The following is an 11,724-nucleotide window of genomic DNA, read 5'->3' as shown; positions in this document are numbered from 1 at the left end:
CTAGATGATCCCCTAAGACACCTAGGGTCATAATACTAGCTCCAACATATATGTCAAGGCAATAAAGTACCTCAACTCACTGATTTGTGTGATTAATCTGACCAAAGGCACATCGGAAACAGGAGGAAGGGATTTGCAAATGCATCCGACTATTTAGAAACCTGGGATGACTCGGACAGCATAACGGCTGTAAATGCTCAGAAAAGATTTGAGACATTCACAAAAATGGTGGCATAACCACTCAGAAGCACAATATCAAGGTTTCGAGATCAACAGTTAACATACAGAAGATAGTAGGAACTGAACTGAGGCTTGAATCAACAATCTTAAAGTCTACGGATTAGTAACACGTGATCCTGATAGAAAGAAGAGATAGCCTAGTGCTTAATCCCCGTAGGAAAGATAAGATGACTCAGATCAGAAGGGCATAAGGTATAAGGAGTAAAAAGAGCCTTACGTTCCATCCCACAATCAATTCCCTTACATAACTAAATAATTTCTAGACTCAACTTCGACCAGTTTGGCTTGGTAATCCTACAGGAAGTCAAGCTCTGATACCAACGCTGTCAGGACCCTGACTCAATGCCACATCGATCTAGCATGTAACACCTCATATCACTTTGCGGCCTCACGCACGGTATTCCCACGGGTGTCGCCTTACCTTAGCCCGGGACCGTTTGCGCCTTTTGGCACACGTATATGACAGTGTCGCTAGCATCCATATGATAAGGAGCCCGGGCTGACATGGCTAGTCGTAAACCCAAAGTGGCACAGACTTACAGGGACAGGCATCCATGACCCAGCATCGAACGTGTCGGTCATCAGCGAGTGAATCCAGGCTGTAGCACTGGGCTAGCAGGACTCTGGTGAACCGGGCTGTAGCAGGCTAACAGGACTCCGGTATTCCTCGCGTGACATTTCCCCGAAGGGACAGACACAGGAACGAAGAAGGACACATGCCGGCCAACCTAAGTGTTCCGGAGCAGTAGCAAGCTACCATGGCTCGGTGGAAACACTAGGAGACATTTCCCGGTAAGGGAGGCTACTAAAGATAAACAACTAGATGGTCAGATCCCACACATACCAAGCATTTCAATAACATACACACAATATGCTCGATATGTGCAAATACAACATGGCATCACAACATGACCCTACGACTCAAGTATTTTACTCATTAGGCTCCGAGGAGCGAGATATTACAAACATGGGTCTCATGACCCAACAATCAGAGCATACAAATCAAAGCACAAGCGGAAGCTATCATGTCTGAGTACAGACATCTATAAATGGAAAAGGCTGAAAAGCCTAACTATCTATCAGATCCTGCCAAGGGCACAAGATCGTAGCTGAGGTATCAAGCTAAACGTCGAAGTCCACGCGGAACTACTAGTGAGACTGAAGTCTCTCTGCAAAACATAAAATAGGCAAACGTGAGTACAAATGTACCCAGCAAGACTTACATCAGAACTAACTACATATGCATCATTATCAACAAGGGGGTGGTGGAGTTTAACTGCAGCAAGCCAGCTTTGACTCGGTGGCTAACTTGAACTACGACTGCAAGTAACTCTTTTGAGGTGGCACACACGAGTCCACATATTCACCAACCAATACACCACTATGGATCCGCTCCCGTCTCCCTACGAGAACGCCATCCATAGCACTCACGCTTATCTTGCGTATTTTAGAGTATCCACTTTCACTTGTCTATGAACTGATATAAGGGGTCCACGTTTCCATATCCGAGGAATCCGGCTATTCGAATAGATAATGATAACCCTGCAGGGGTGTACTTCTTCACACACGCTCCCGCCACTTACCGCCCTGTACACGTCATGTACCTCGGCAACCTTCAAGCGGAAGCCGGGCGAGGGAGTCGGCCACGACCTGACTAACCGAACAAGTCTCTAGTCCAGGTTTATCGCCTATTCGGGTTCCATCCGCAAGGAGATCCGGCCGGGGTGTCGCTTACGGCCCCAAACGATGTGTGCAGGGTTCCCAAGCCCACCAACCGGGTGCCACTTGGTACACCGGGCCACTGTGCCTAGTCTGTCCCAAGCCAACCTGTACCGGGTGCCACTTGGTAGACTACTAACACTACCTACAAACACGAGAAACTAGTTGCAACTCCTGGACAGAGATCATGTTGATTAATAAGTCGAGAGGGGCACTTAAGCATTCCAATGTGTGGTAGTAGCTGGTCATGGATCACAAACACAGAGCTCAGTTCCTGAGGACGGCTGCAATGAGACAACCCACCATGTACTCCTACACGGCCTCTCACCGCTACCTTTACCAAATCGTGTTCACACACTTAGCTCACACACATTGGGACATGTTCACACGCCTCTGATTCATCCCCGATGAATCAGACCTGACACAACTCTAAGCAGTAGCAGGCAGACAACAAGCATGAATGAGTAGGCACAACAGGGCTCAAACAACTCCTACTCATGCTAGTGGGTTTCATCTATTTACTGTGGCAATGACAGGTCATGCAGAGGATAAAGGGGTTCAGCTACCGCAGCAAGTAACAAATATATCGTTGTTGTCCTAATGCAGTAAAAGAGAGCAGGAGCGAAAGAGTGGGATTTTATCAGAATGAACAAGGGGGTTTTGCTTGCCTGGCACTTCTGAAGATAATATAGCTCTTCATCGGTGTCATCGATCACATCGTCGGTACACGTCTATCGAGAGGGGACAATTACCGGCAAATACAGAAAAACACGATCAATGCAATGCACAATATGATGCATGCTATGACATGGCAATATGAATGTTTTTGGGCTAATGCACCTAAAACCAGATTAAATGAAGTTGGTTTGAATCCAAGATTCAAATTCAAACTCCATATGTGATTATTCAATGCCATTTAATTGATTTGTGCTAAACAGCAGCTATAAGTTGTTCTAACATGCATGAAAATGGTACAGATGGATTCCTTGAATTTTTCTGATAATTTTTCATACATAAATTATTTAATTTGGAGTTACGGTTAATTTTCTATGATTTATTGAAGTTTTAGCTATTTTCTGAAAATAATAAATCATTTAAGATTTATTTAAATTCCAGAAAGAAATTAATGCGTCAGCATGACCTCACAGTGATGTCAGCAGGTCAACGGGCGCCGTCCAGGTCAAACTGACCTGTGGGACCCATATGTCAGCGTCACAGTTAGTTAACAGGGGTTATCTGCTTAATTAAAGGATTAGGGGGGGTCGGGGCCCACTGGTCAGTGAGTCAGAGGGGAGGGTCAAACCGGGCAGTGGGTCAACCCACGCCGGTCAAGGGTCAACGGTCGCCGGCGTTTAGCCGCCGGCGAGTCCCGACGCGGTGGTGCGCTGCGGAAATGGCCCACAGAGCGCCGTTTGGCGCGCGGAGCACGACTACGGGATGCGGACGCTCGTCCGCATCCAACCAGGGTGGTGGCGCGGCCGGGGAGTGGCCGGAGAGTGGTCGGCGACGAGCTTTAGCGGCGGCCGGAGTTCGGGCGAGGTCGGGGTTGGCGTTAGGGGGCACGGGAGGGGAAGCTGGTGTGTGAGTTAGGTTCCTGGTGAGGTGTGGGGCACGTTGTCGTGCTCGGTAGCTAGCTCCGGTGGCTCTGGCCTTGTCCGCGTCATCGCCGGCGGTGAGGAGCTCACGGCCCCGGTGAAAAGGGCGGCTAGCGTGCGGGAACGAGCGCGGGGAGGAGGGGAAATGGAAGAGGAGCTCACAGCGGATCCGGTAGAGGCAACGACGAGGCCGGGGAGGGGCTGGAGCTCGCGAATCCTCGAAAGTTCGCCGGCGGCCGAAGGTTGGGGACGAGCTCCGGGAAGACGCTACAGGGCTCCCGCGGTCGAATGGGTTGGTGTAGAAGACGCAGCAGGCGATGGTGGTTCCTCTGAACTCATCGGAGAGGCACGGGGTGGACGGTGGCCGCGGTGATGCTCGTCGGCGGCGACGGGTGTGTTCGGTGGCTGCGCGCGAGAGAGCCAGAGGAAGAGAGGAGCTCGGGGAGAGAGTGAGAGGCCTGGGAGGGTGCGTGGCGTCGCGGACGGGGTCCAGGGCGACGAGAGGAAGCAGGAGGTGGCCAGGGGGAAGCAGGAGGTGGCCGAGGCCTCTCGGGCGCGCGCCACGCCTCGCCTCTGTTCGTCCTCCTGGCAAAGGAGGAAGATGACAAGGGGGGGGGGAGGTGGGCTGGGCCGGCTACAGGTAAGTGGCCCAGGTAGGCTTCTGTTCTTTTTATTTTTTTCTTCTGTTTTGTTTTATTTAATTTATTTTGCCACTGTTTTGAATTTAAAAATAATTCAAACAATGCCAAAAACTCCTCTGAATATTTTATATTGCTAGATGGACTTTTCCAAAAGCTTATTAAATATATCAGGGGTATTTGAAATTATATTCTAATTATATGAATATAACTCAAATTCAAATAGCTAATGAATTAAATCCAAAGTCCCAAAAATAATTCCTTAAAAATGTTCAATATTTTGGTTGGGACCAGAACCCTTACCAAAAATTATCAAACATTTAAGAAGAGCATTTTGGAGCAATGAATGAGATTTCTAGGGTTTTTTGCCCCTCTTTTATTTAAGTTTTTGAGGCTTCCAAAATTCCCTCAGTTCAAATTTTCAGAATTTAAACATGATGCACACATGAGCTAGCCTAGAGCACTACCAGCAGCTAGGGATGTGACAGAAGAAGAGAAAGTATGTTAGCTTATGCCTCTCCCTCAAATAGAATTGCAATAGTGATTATCGGTCTAGTAACGTAGTCAATTGCCTAGGGGCAATTCCACAACTCCTACCACCACTTTTCCACACTCGCTATATTTACTTTATTGCATCTTTATCTAAACAGCCCCTAGTTTATATTTACGTGTTCTTTATTATCTTGCAAACCTATCCAACAATACCTACAAAGTACTTCTAGTTTCATACTTGTTCTAGGTAAAGAGAACGTCAAGCTTGCGTAGAGTCGTATCAGTGGCAGATAGGACTTAGAGAGTATTTGTTCTACCTTTAGCTCCTCATTGGGTTCGACACTCTTACTTACCAAAAGAGGCTACAACTACCCCGTATACTTGCGGGTTATCACATAGCCAAATAAGATGGTGGAAAAGGTTAGAGGCTATTATGGCAATTTGGGAGGCTTGATAAACAAATGGTAGGTAGCGCGACATAGCGATAGCATCAAGACAACTAGCACAACAAAGATAGTAGTGAGATCCAAGGTGACGGTTATCTTGCCTGAAATATTGCTAGGAAGTAGAATGAGTCCATGAAGAAGATGAATGGGCGTAGATGAACCAAGCGTAGTCGAACGAATCCTCACGATCGCAACGAACAAGGAACTATCGAGAAGAAGCACAACCGGAAAGAAGCAAACAACATGGTAAACACACAACACATAAACATGACATGATGCTCAACCAAGTATGATTCATGACAAGGCTATATGATGCTACTCATGGCAAGAGAGTATGCATACAAGAACATCACATCAACGCAAGTTTAAATGAGGCCGAAACATGTAACAATTCCGGTAAGTCCTCATATGAAAATTTCGAAATTGGTCCATATATGAATAACACATTATGTTCAAGTTGTTAAACAACAAGTTAAGATGCACCATGATGATCTACACGTCTTTCTAGTCAAGTTACATATGAGGTTCATTTAATTCGGAGCTATGACCTAGAAGATATGGGCAAAATAAGTTAAGCATGGCATTGATGCAAAATGCATTCAAACATCAAGAAAACACACTCCAAACATGGATAAAACAAGATAATATGAAACTACATGTAATTCTAAGCAAGTTTCATATAGATCATGCTCAAAACGGAGCAACGGTTCAACACATACACTCCAAACAAGTTATAACATCAATCTGCCCAAAATAGCAAGTAGGCACTTTGCAAACATCAAACAAACGTGCTACAGGAAACATATGGACCTACTTGACATGCCCATGGATTAGCGGGGACCAACATGACAAAATTGAATGTTAAAACAGTTTCAGCAAGTGTGAAACAGCAACATTATCATACCATGTTTGAAATCTTAGAACAAAGGTCATATGAAGTGCAAAATTATTAAACATGGCATTTAGTCAAAGTACACATAGCATAATTCAATTCATATAATTGGAGCATCTCCATAATAGGCATAGACTAATTAATATCAGGCTCAAAACATGGCATCATGAAGTTAACAGAAAACTGGAACAACATTTAGGCAAGTTCATGGCAATGAAAACATATGCTAAAGGACCTATATGAGGCATAAAAAAGCTTGGCATAATAGATCATAACATGGACATAAAAACATGTCAACTAGGCATCTCCATATTATGCATGGATTTGACGGTATCATCAAGCAAAGATAACAACATGATATAACAGATTCAGACTTAGCAGAACATTAACAGCAAGTAACCCACTTCACAAGCTTGATGCATTCAGTAAAAGGCATATAAAAATAAATTGATTGCAACACTGAAAATATGGCATGAATGTGCTCCTAAAACATGTTGACATGATGCTAAAAAGAAAATCACACAAAAAAGATATAAAAATGACAAAAATGACAAGTTATAACATTTTTTAGCATTTAACATCCGTAAGCACTTTGGCAACAGAGATTAACATGTCAAGATGCACCCCTAACCTGAATTAAAAGCACACCAACATGTAGAGCGCTCTGATATTTACATTTTCATATATAGATCATCAACACATTATTAACAGGGACAAAGTTACAACACTCACAAGATGCATACACGATGTTAATAAGCAGCAGATTTCAGCAGTTTATATCACTTAGCAGTTTTTCAACAAAGGTTAAGGAATCAAGATGAATAGTAATGTGAATGATAATGAAACCATCATGTAGGGCATCAAGAGATGAACATTTTGGTATATCATACACTCCAATCGGAGCAACATGCAGAAAGTTATGGCCATGCAAACATGCACACATGATATTCAGAATTCAGGGACTTGGTGGAATTTCACCTCGCGAAAAAAATGGGACGGAGATGTACATGGACGAGGGTATCCGGGATGGGGGCGCTTTTGGATCACGGGATCTAGTGGTGGTGGTACGAGGCCATCTCAGCGGCCGGAGGCAGAGGACGTGGCGGCGACGGCGCTGCGATTCCAGCAAGGCAGCGACCGGAGACGAGCGAGGAAGGGCCGGAGGAGGTGGATCCGGGGCTCCCTCGGCCAGATCTCGCTGGATCCGGGCCGGGGAGGCACGGCAGCGGAGGTGAGGGGCGGCGAGATGGAGGCGGCAGCGCCGCGGGCGGCGTCGGGCGAGGCGAGGATCGGGCACCCGCGGGAGGCGCTGGAGGGCTGAGGCATTGGCCTCCGGTGGCGGCGGCGCCGACGGTGGTCGACGGCAAGGAGGAGGCCGGCAGGACGGTACGATGCACGACGACAGTCGGTGGCGAGGTTCTGGCGGGGTCCGGTGGGCGGCGGGGCGGCGGAGGCACGCAGGACAGGCAGGCGGCGGCGCGCGGGGCTCGGTCGGGCCCGGGACGGGCTCCCTATGGGCCGAGCAGGCCCGCGGCGACGGGGTGGAGCGGGGTGGCGACATGGCGCGACGCCACTCACTGCGGGCGGCGGTGGACATGTTCGGCGGTGGGGTGGACATGTCCGGCGGCGCGAGGAGGGGGAAGGCTATGGTTTGATCCGAAAATGGAGGGGGAGGGGACGTTTTTATAGGTAGAGGGAGCTACGAGAGGCCTAGGGATGAGCAGTTTTCACCCACACGATCGTGATCCAATGACGGAGAGCATGAAGGGGGTTTGGATGGGCTAGGTGGGCTGTGTGGAGGGGTGTTGGGCTGCAAAGAGGAGGAGGGCTTCGGTTAATGTGGTTAACCGTTGGGGTTTCAAACGACCTCCAAATGAAACGAAATTTGACAAGCGGCCTACCGGTGATGTACCATGGCCACTCGACTAATCTCGGCCCATTCTGAGAACGTTTTTCTCCCACTCATGAAACAAGATCTGGGAGGTGCGGCGGGCACGTGCGAGTGTGTTTGTGCTCAGAGTGGACAACAAAGAGAACCAGGAGAACCCAGACAGATGCAAGTTTTGAAAAACATACAGATGAAATGCACATGATGACCTGGAAAAGTGCAACAAGCAAGCGAATGACATGATAACGACGGCGAATAACTGGAAGACATCTGGCGCATTGGTGTTGGGGCATGACAACTATCCTCCACTAATAGAGGACCTCATCCCGAGATCTTAGGAACGAGACAGAAGAGAAAGAGGATGAGTTAAACAAGAGATCAAGAGACAAGAAGAACAAAGTCGAGAGCACTCGGGTAGAAAAGAGGAACGACGACTATGACGACAACAAAAGCTCAAGGAATAAGATGAACTCTGAAACCACTCCGGTTAGACAAGGTAGAAAAAGAATACGAACGAAAGAATTTTGGGCAGCACTCCGGCTGAAAATGGAAGGAATAGAACATGAACTTCACGCGATGGGATGACACTTGACGAGAGGGACACTACAATGCCTCTGGAAGAATTGAAATAGTGGAATAAAAAGAACGGATAAGAGAACAACAACTTCCACCACGAATGAATTAGATAGCATCCTTATAAGGAAGGATTGAACAGAGTTGTTGAGAAAATCAACAACAAAAGAATCATATTTATGTGGACTTACATAAAAAACATCTCAAAACTTGAGGTGGAATTATGCCACAGCCAAATGCCTGGATAGCTGAGAAGAACGAAGAAATGCAAAACTCCACTTCAAAGAATACAGAGAATTATTTGCACTTCGAGACGCAAGAAGAAAAGATAGTTGAACTCTCCACAAGAAACTTGATGAACACTTGAAGAATGAATTAAATCCTTATGAACCAACGTGAAGAACTCCGGTAACAAAAGGATGATGAGATATAATTGCAGGATGCAAAGAATAATATTAAAGCCTTGTGTTGATTTAGATGGAGGTTCCAACGAGATGACCAAGGAAATTTTGAACTCTGAAAAGGAAAAGATGAAAACACTTTGGACTGGAATTTATTCATCATGAACAAACTCCGAAGGAAGGGATTAATCAACTTGATGAAAGAAGAATAAGAATTATGTCATGCTTATCCGCCATCAATTAAATCGATGGGAAGCAATGGATTTGCATACTACTTATTCGCGTTGGAAAATATTAAGGGGAGATATAGCGCAAAACTTGGGAAGGTCTTCATGATCCACCGGTAGGATTGGAAAGAATGAATGAATTGATATGATAACTAAGGAAAAGAAACCTTGAATGAACCACCATAAGAATTTGGAAAAGGAATGAAGAAAAGAGAGTGAATCACCGGGATGAATTATAAGGACAAATATACTTGCGGGGATTAGATACAAGTGAATGAAGAGATCACAAGCTGGCTAGAGAATACTTAAACAATGTGCCGGGTTAATTGGAGAATGATAGCTGGAATGTGGGGATGAATATTGTGTGAAGATTGAAAAAGTTTGAAAATACTAAAGTATGAAACAATTGATTGGCTAAAATCGGGGTTATGCATGATTTAAATATTTTGTGTGATGAAGATAGAGCATAGCTAGACTATATGATTTTGTAGGGATAACTTTCTTTTGCCATGTTATTTTGAGAAGACGGGATTACCTTGTTAGTATGCTTGAAGTATTACTATTTCTTATGTCAATATGAACTTTTGTCTTGAATCATTTGGATCTGAACATTCATGCCACAATAAAGAAAATTACATTGAGAATTATGCTAGGTAGCATTCCACATCAAAAATTCTGTTTTTATCATTTACCTACTCGAGGACGAGCAAGAATTAAGCTTGGGGATGCTTGATACATCTCCAACATATCTATAATTTTTGATTGTTCTATGCTATTATATTACCCATTTTTTATGTTTATGGGCTTTACTTTACACTTTTATATCATTTTTGGGACTAACCTACTAACCGGAGGCCCGGCCCGAATTTCTGTTTTTTGCCTATTTTAGTGTTTTGAAGAAAAGGAATATCAAACGAAGTCCAACCGGAATGAAACCTTCGGGAGCGATCTTTTTGGAACAAACACAACCCAGGAGACTTGGAGTGGACGTCAAGAAGCAGCCGAGGCAGCCACGAGGGTGCCAGGCTCGACCTAGGGGGTGGGCAGGCCCCCCACCCTCATGGGCCCCTCGTGGCTCCCCCGACCGACTTCTTTCGCCTATATATACCACCATACCCTGAAAACATCCAGGAGCATCACGAAACCTTATTTCCACCGCCACAACCTTCTGTATCCATGAGATCCCATCTTAGGGCCTTCGTCAGCGCTCCGCCAGAGGGGCAGTCGACCATGAAGGGCTTCTACATCAACACCATAGCCTCTCCGATGAGTTGTGAGTAGTTACCACAGACCTTCGGGTCCATAGTTATTAGCTAGATGGCTTCTTCTCTCTCTTTGAATCTCAATACAAAGTTCTCCTTGATCTTCTTGGAAATCTATTCGTTGTAACTCTTTTTGTGGTGTGTTTGTCGAGATTCGATTAATTGTGGGTTTTATGATCAAGTTTATCTATGAGAAATATTTGAATATCCTCTGAACTCTTTTATGTATGATTGGTTATCTTTGAAAGTCTCTTCGAATTATCAGTTTGGTTTGGCCTACTAGATTGATCTTTCTTGCAATGGGAGAAGTGCTTAGTTTTGAGTTCAATCTTGCAGTGTCCTTTCCCAGTGACAGCAAGGGCAGCAAGGCACGTATTGTATTGTTGCGATCGAGGATAAAAAGATGGGGTTCATATCATATTGCTTGAGTTTATCCCTCTACATCATGTTGTTGACGCTCAAAAATGGCATGATTGCAAAGAGTGACTTGAGTCTATAATGGAATGAGGTTAAAATTATGAGTTCATGTCACCATTTCATGGCCCTCGTCAAGATGATCGAAATAAATATGAAGATGGACCAAAACGGAGCTCAAGTGCAAACGTTATGACAATTTTGGAGATACCAGTGTTAACACCAGATTAAAGAATGGCATGAAACCTGATTCAGACTTCCTTGGGTGGAAAAAGTTACAACTGCAAGTTCTTCGTCTCGTCGAAACGGGCGATTTTGATATAAAAAGCGTCCCCATCCGAGGTCGTATGCGAAAGTTACAGGCAAAACCATGCGCTGCAACAATGTTTGGCCGGATCATCCGGGCCAGGGTCCGGATCATCCGGGTAATTGAAGCACAAAGACACCAGAAGGTTGGCGCTGAAGCCGGATCTGGGTACAGTCCTGGATGATCTGAATGGAGGCCGGACAGTCTGGGTAGATGTCCGGACGCCCGGAAAGTTTTTTCTGCTGCAGATGTTAGAAAACAGCACGAAAGTCCCTCAAGATGACCTCCGATCAAAAAGTGTTCAACATAAAAGTTGTGCCACTCGTCGTGGCGGTTGATTTTGATATAATGATCATCTTAATCCGAGTTTGTATGCAAAAGTTACAGCCCGATTAGTGATCTGCTGTCAGAAAACTGGGCTAGGCCGGATCATCCGGGCCTTGAGCCGGACATCCGGGCCGGAGGTCGTGAGTACTCCGTGTTTTATTAGGTTTTGATGATTTGGACGGCTAGGAAAGTCCTTTTCTTGTATGAGAAGTCCATCCGCCTCATATATAGACAAGAGGTGACGTCCGATTGAACAACAACACACAATCGAACAAATCTATCTACATCTTTTACCTTTACTTT

Source organism: Triticum aestivum, chromosome 3B (genome assembly GCF_018294505.1).
Source record: "Triticum aestivum cultivar Chinese Spring chromosome 3B, IWGSC CS RefSeq v2.1, whole genome shotgun sequence".
NCBI classification, from domain to species: domain Eukaryota; kingdom Viridiplantae; phylum Streptophyta; class Magnoliopsida; order Poales; family Poaceae; genus Triticum; species Triticum aestivum.
Note: the sequence above shows the minus strand (reverse complement) of the source record.